The following is a 7,674-nucleotide window of genomic DNA, read 5'->3' on the forward strand; positions in this document are numbered from 1 at the left end:
GTACTCAATTTCTAGTTAGAGAAGTGTCTAATGAATAAAACAAAGTATGATTCTTTTGAAAAATAGGTAAGTAATATTAAGAATATTTGATTCCTTATTAAACAAACAACATAATTTAATCTAGAAAAGTGTGGGACTCAAACTCAAGTCTTTCGCTTTCCGGGCGAGTGTTTTGGTATCTTAGCTATCGATCCATTTATGATCCATGCGAATTATTCCTAATTTGTACGTTTAAACTGATCCAAATTATTAAAATTCCCCAAAAAAAAAAAATATATTTTAAGTACAAGAACGGCAATAATAAATACGTGGCCAGAGCCCAGACGTCTGTTACAATTAAGTTAGTTATGTAATTTATCTTAATTGATCATAAAGGAGATTGCGTCCTGGATTAATATCTTATTAAGATGTAAAACCTTTAGATGTAATTTTCGATTAGTTAGATACTTTAATAGCCATACCAAATGAAACATCAAAATCTGTGTTTTTAATACTTTGTAATATTATTGACCTACAAAATATAATATTTATAATAATTTTGTTGTTTTATTCATATTGGACTACCGTGGGAATCTGGGTAAACAAAGGTAAAACAACTTACTGTTTTAAGTATACTTCTTTGTTTCTATATGTCATGTTGTGAACGTCTTAAACTTATAATTTGTAATGTCCACAATATGTTAAAAATAAATAAAAATTGAAAAATTGAAATTGAAAATGAAAATACATGATAGTTCTCCACAATGCAACAAATGATAATAACAACTCAAACATAATTATATTATACGAGGGTGGGTCAATAAGTCCTTAGAAAAGCCGACAGGTGGCGCGACTAGTACTGTAAGCGGTTTGTTTTCATGCAGCGGCACTACCGATTCAGTATGCTGCGAAGTTTCAATCAGATTGGTCGGGTTGTTGTGTGTTTCTCGTACATTTAAAAAAAAATTTGCTTGTGGAAAATGGAAAATGGAGAAAATTGAGTTTAGAGCTGTTATTAAACATTTTAATATAAAAGGGTTAACAGCAAAGGAAATAAAAAATGAGTTGGATTTAGTTCATGGCATATCTGCTCCTTCACTTGCAACTATTTATAACTGTTTAAATGAATTTAAACGTGGTCGTACATCAACAAAGGATGAACCACGCTCAGGACGTCCTGTAGAGGTGACTACACCAGAAATGATCAATAAAATCCACGATATGGTGTTAAGTGACCGAAGATTAAAGTTGAGTGAGATAATTGAGGTTACAGGGATCTCAAAAGGTAGCGTCATTTCTATTTTACATGACAAATTGGGCATGAAAAATATTTCTTCAAGATGGGTGCCGCGTTTGCTCACAGTCGACAATAAACGCAATAGGGTGGCCTCTAAAGCCCTGTTGTCGCTCATGCAACGCAATCCGGATGAATTTTTTCGTCGCTTTGTGACTGTAGATGAAACATGGATACACCACTATACTCCCGAGACGAAAGAACAGTCAAAGCAGTGGATTACGAAGGCAAACCATGTCCAAAGAAGGCGAAAACCGTAAAATCAGCTGGTAAGGTTATGGCTACTGTATTTTGGGATGCACGTGAAATTATTTTCGTTGACTATTTGGAAAAAGAAAAAACAATAACAGGGGATTATTATGCATCTTTATTGGACCAGCTAAAAAACAAAATTGAAGAAAAACGGCCTCATTTAAACAAGAAAAAAATCCTCTTTCATCAGGACAATGCCCGTGTTCACACATGTTTACTATCAATGGCTAAAATTGAAGAATTGAAGTTCGAATTGGTCGACCACCCATCGTATTCGCCAGATTTAGCCCCCAGTGACTTTTTCCTTTTCCCAAACTTAAAAAAATGGCTAAGTGGACAACGTTTTTTTTCAAATGAAGAAGTCATCGATCGGACAAATGCTTATTTTGAGGACCTTCCGAAAACTTATTTTTCTGATGGTTTAAAAAAAATTGAGAAACGTCTAACCAAGTGTATTGAGCTCCAAGGAGATTATGTTGAGAAATAAAAAAAAATACAAAAAGAAAAACTGTTTTAATGCTTTTTTCTAAGGAATTATTGACCCACCCTCGTATAAGATACAAAAAATAAATCTTAAACAATGTGAAGAGATTTTCCGTCCGCAATAAGATGCCGCAGTTTTTTTAATGCAATATAATTGGCCTTTGTGGTGACCGGCTCGGACTGCCTGATGGACCGAACAGCTGGTTGAGCATTTCTTCCATCTCGGAGTACATGGTTTGCATCCTGTAGCTATCTGCTACATGGACATGTTGGCCGGGTAACAAGTCTAAGCTCGTAGAGCTTGGCAGTGAATCCACCATGGCCTATCAAAAACTGACTGGTGTAATGATAATGATAATAACAATGATTTAAGTTACCCCATCTCCACCCGACATGATTATGCAGCCGCGGTTTGTGAAGGACTGCCAATTATGACGCTATAAACGTGTCAGAATGAATAGATTTTAGTTCCACACTTCCTTGTCTCGAAGCGATGATGCACATGACTGTGTTGTAGCAACCATGTACCTTATTGATGAAAGAAAGAGTTTTGTTAGAAAATTAAAATAATCTTGATTTGCTCTGCCGTCATTTATCTTTAATGACATGAAGTGTCCTTTGTACCAGTGTACTGAAGCTCTGCCGAAACAGAGGAGTCAGGAGTTGAAAGTGATGAATCTAAGGAGGGATCGGAATTATTTTGTCCTCCATAAAATGACGCAGAAAATTTTTCAAATGCCTCAAAGTTAGCCTAGGTGTAAATTCACTTGTTTATTTAGGGTCCTTTGCATGACTTTCAGAATCTTTGGTGGAGCGTCTTATCAATAATTATTAAGGGCAGTATAGTAGTATTTCCCGACTGGTATTCCGCGAGACCCCAGATACTATAATATACTCAAAAATCGAGTACGTCATAGTAGTCACAATCTACATAGCTACGTCTATTAAAATGATGATACATGTGACATTAAAAAGCGCCGCAGGCAAATTTTTCTCCTATTAATGGAATATTTATTGTTTAATTTAATAAAACGCAATTTTGTTTAGTACTTATTCCACTCGAATAATATTTTTAAAACAGATATTTACCAAAACAAATTCAAAAGGCGACAGAAATAATCTACCAATATATCCGTCCAATAATACTTTATCAATACAATTAAATTTAAATTAATGAGATTAAATATTAATATATAATACTACATCATTAAACAAATTAATATTCTAAATTATTAACACAAAACAAAATATGAAACAATAAGCACTTACAAATAACATTAATATCAACAAATATATATGATTAGGCAATAATTTTTATTACCTAACACAAAAATTTTTGATTAATAATTCATGTATAAAATTTACAATAAAAAATTAAAAATATTTAAGTATATCACAAACATTTATGATTAGTCAATATTTAATAAAACAATAAAATTTGATTAACAATTGATTTATAAAATTTACAATAAAAAATAAACAATTTGATGGACAAACGAATATAAACGAAATTACGAGTCAAATTAAATAACAAATAAAATAATAAATAGTGTATATTGTACAACCTATAAAGTCATCAATATAACAATCCCAAACATTATAATATAGGATAGAATAACGGAGATGATGCAAAATTCAATTGATCATTTAACAAATTAGAATTGGACCAAAATTTATACCTATTATTTAGATTTATAATTATACTGGTTAATTTATAAGTTCCAGCATGAATAGACAGTTGACACAATAAAAGAAATTCATTGAATAAATTAGTAGTGGATGAAAATGTAACTTTTCTTCATAATTTAAGAGTACCTGACGACCCTTAAAAGTCACATAACTCATGTTTTAATGATAATTATTATGATATTAGATTCATTATTGATTATCATTTAATTTAGAAAAAAACCTTAAAACACTCGATTTAATTAGGTAATGCTACTTTAGAGTATTTAGAATAAAATAAATCAGTTTAAATAATAATTCAAGAAGATAATGAAATGTGCCCAAGAAAATAATAGTTGGATGGACATAATAAAAGCCAATATTTTATAATATCTCTTTTGTCTTCTGCTCATAACACTTATCTAGTCGACCTGCCAAGCCGGGCCTCCTCCAATTAGCAGCATTGCAATTAAATAGTTAAATTATAAGAGTAAGAAATTTAATCTAAAGCCCTGTCATTATCCCGTGTCCACACTGGCAACAAGTTGCTGTGAACCTCATTAACTTTCGATTAGAATAATTTTTGGTCAAACAAATATTGATAATTATCGTGAAATTTAATGAGGTTGCCAGCAACTTGTTGCCAGTGTGGACAATTTATTTCCAATGAACCTAATAGAAAAATTTAAATAATACTACGAAAATATTGATATTTTTAACTTAAAGATATTGCACAATATTAAATATTGCGTTTCCCACTGTCATAAAAATAAATTTTCCTATTTTTAGGTCAAGTATGGTGCAATTAGTATTACGTATATGTATATAAGATACTAAATTACTATTAAAAATATCTTGTCAAGTTTGTACATAAAATGACGTAGAGAAATCTTCAGCTATTTATATGTATATTTTCCCAACGTAAACATTTAGTTTAAAAATGTAATTTATAATACATGAGTATCTAGAACACCGATGAAAAATACGTGGCACGCGTGCCCAACTTGGCACGCTAAAAGTTTTCGACGGCACAGATTCCTTTTATTTTTTAATATCAAAAACGTTTAAGCGGAAAAATATAAAATCAAAGCGAAATCATGTTGATGTATATTGTAGCAACTCTGGACAGTTGTTGTGACAGTAGGCCAACCAACGAAAAGAAAAAAACCAATACAGATCCACGGATGTATTGTGGTAGTTTAATTAGGGCTGAGAGTCAATGTACTCTTGAGGGCAACCTTAAATCGTATATTTAATATTAGGAGTCAAATGACTGAAGATTTATCGAAAAGCTAAAGAAAATTTCATTTCTGTACATACAGCTGGGAAAATTATTTATGAAAAATTATAAATGTCTAAAATGCTGACTCCATTTTAACTAACGCTGCCAGTCAGGTAAACCTAGAGTTACTGGATGAAGACCCAGTATTTTTTTAATAGTCTGGTGAAGATGAGCCACAGAATCTATACTGTGTTGGGTGTACGTATACAGCACCCAGGAGGCAGGATTGAAGGAGGGGAAAAATACACAGAAAATTCATTTTATAATCAATTACGTAGATTTAAAATATATTAAATACGTTGCATAGGTACTACCGAAGGATGACACTGAAACGGCGGAAAATCGAAGAATTAACGCAAAATAAATAATATTTAAAGATGAGAACATAATAATTATAATTCTATTTATGAGTTTCAATATCTTATCTACCATTAATGACAATATGCAATATAGTTATCACAGTGAAATGCATTTCCTCGAAGTCTCAATAATGATAGATGCGGAATCTTATCATAAAAGACATAAAATGATTCTCAAAAAACATAGAAATTAGCCTAGTCTTTAATTTATAATATTTGAAAGGATATTATTTAAATTAATTTAATTGGATATTTAAAAATGTTCGTGTTAAATTAATACTGTGATAAAAAAAATGGCAAAATAATTTTTGTTATCATAATAAGTACGTATTTTCATTTTTTAAATATATTTTTATTTGGGGTCAGCGTTCATTTTGAGTTGGTACCCAGGTGACAACCACCATTGGCGAAACCCCGGATGGAGCCTTTCTCTACCATTAAAGCGTGTAATAATTTACTTGCATACAGCAATATTGTCAGTTAGAATGAGGCAGGATTTTCGCTCCTAAAGTTCATGTCACAAAAGACAACCGTAACAGAACAGAGTTAAATTTATATTATAAGTATTTTGCAGGAATCAGTCAAGAGAAAGGGTGTGAGAAAGTCACATCAAAAATAAACTGGTCCTTCACGATAAGCATAAAGTGTCATCTGAGAATGTGAGCAGCTATACCAACCACCCTACTGTCCTGACCTGTCGTCCTCTGATTAGTTTCCTGTTACGACGTTTGAAGTAGAACATTTTTCGAGGATAGCGGTTTTTAACTGATGACCAAATTAAGTGGTTCAGGGCTATTCTAAGTAGTTAACGCGACAGAACATTTCCGTTATTGTTAATGCTCTAAAATAACACGAATATCACTCGGAGCTATTCCATAAACAAAGCGGTTATCTACAATAATTATTAGCACAATTAAGACGATTTCCTTGATTCTAATCAGATGCATTTGGAATCAAGTAAGATGTGCTAACTGTGGAATTTAATGACATTTGACAGTTCCTTAATGCGGTTATGACTAGCTGTGTTAACAAACATCACGCCTTACAGTTCTTCCCGAGATCTGCCTGAATATGACATATCATATCTTTCACTTTTTTTTTTTATTAATTTTGGAGTTAAGTGATGTGTCAGAACAGCCCTGCTGGTTTGCAGGACAACAAAATGATTGTTTACAGAAGTAGAGAAATGCACAGAACTGTTAGAGAACTACATTGAAAAATAAAAATATATGTTTGCATTTGATATCGTCATCCTGCTGATATATAATGAATTATTAATGAACGCCACTCATATACTATGATGATACAAAGATTTGAGGATTTCGAGATGTGACTATAAGAAGCACACTCAAAATTCACAGAGATTATGAAACATACTACAATGTAATAACATAATTTCAAAGGTTAATGCAAGGTAAGGCCAGCCATATTCAGGCCGAGGCAAGAAACTATGCATTTCGATTGTAGTGCTTAAACTTCGAATGCAATAATTGTAATGTGTTTGTTGAGAACATAGGTTATTTTATGTTTACTCATTTAGTGCTAACACCGCGACTGGTGCGTTTGGAGTACTTGGCCATTAGATATATAATTAACGTGTTATTTTAATGTGGCAATTAAAAGGTAATTAAAAGGTCATCAGTGATTGTGTTACGATAATCAGTGGTGTAAGAAGGGGTGGACAAGCAGGGCAGATGCCACGGGCGCAGCTTGTGTAGGGGCGCATAATATGTGGTGTTTCGTTGAACGTGGAAGAATAAAAAGTAATCGGAAAATTTCATCCTAAAGTTACCAAATTATGAGGGAATGAACCTAGTTAGGATTTTAATAAAAAGTAACGTTTTATTATAAAAAAAATATTTTTAGCGTGTATTGTCTTTTAAAATATGTTTATGTAATAATAAATGTTACGTTGTTGATTATGTTTATCTAGTTTTTCGTCTGGTTAATTACAGATACGTTAGATATGTTTAAAAGGTACTGTTTTTTCTTCATAATTAAGTATATTATATAAAGAGTTACTTATATGGTTTTTACACAAACAAAAAAACAGTTATCTCGAATTAAAAAAAAAGGGTCTAATTACACAACCACACCAAATTGTTAATTTTTGAGGACGTAAAGTTGGTTCAAGAATAGCATGTAGGGTTTCATTACTCCAAATACGTCAACTATGCTTATTTACAAAGTCATTTAACCAAAAATGAGAAAAATTAATTAAGGTGATTTTTTCATGAAATAATGGGTTTGCTTTAAGTTGCTTTAAAACCCAATGAGTAAAATTTCGATGCATTTAAATTCATTGGGTTCGTATTTTTATACTTAGGTAGTTACTTCATCCGTAGTACTCTTTTGCACTA

This window comes from Rhyacophila brunnea, unplaced genomic scaffold, assembly GCF_057557595.1.
Source record: "Rhyacophila brunnea isolate RB1 unplaced genomic scaffold, BYU_Rbru_1.0 scaffold_17, whole genome shotgun sequence".
Lineage (NCBI taxonomy): Eukaryota > Metazoa > Arthropoda > Insecta > Trichoptera > Rhyacophilidae > Rhyacophila > Rhyacophila brunnea.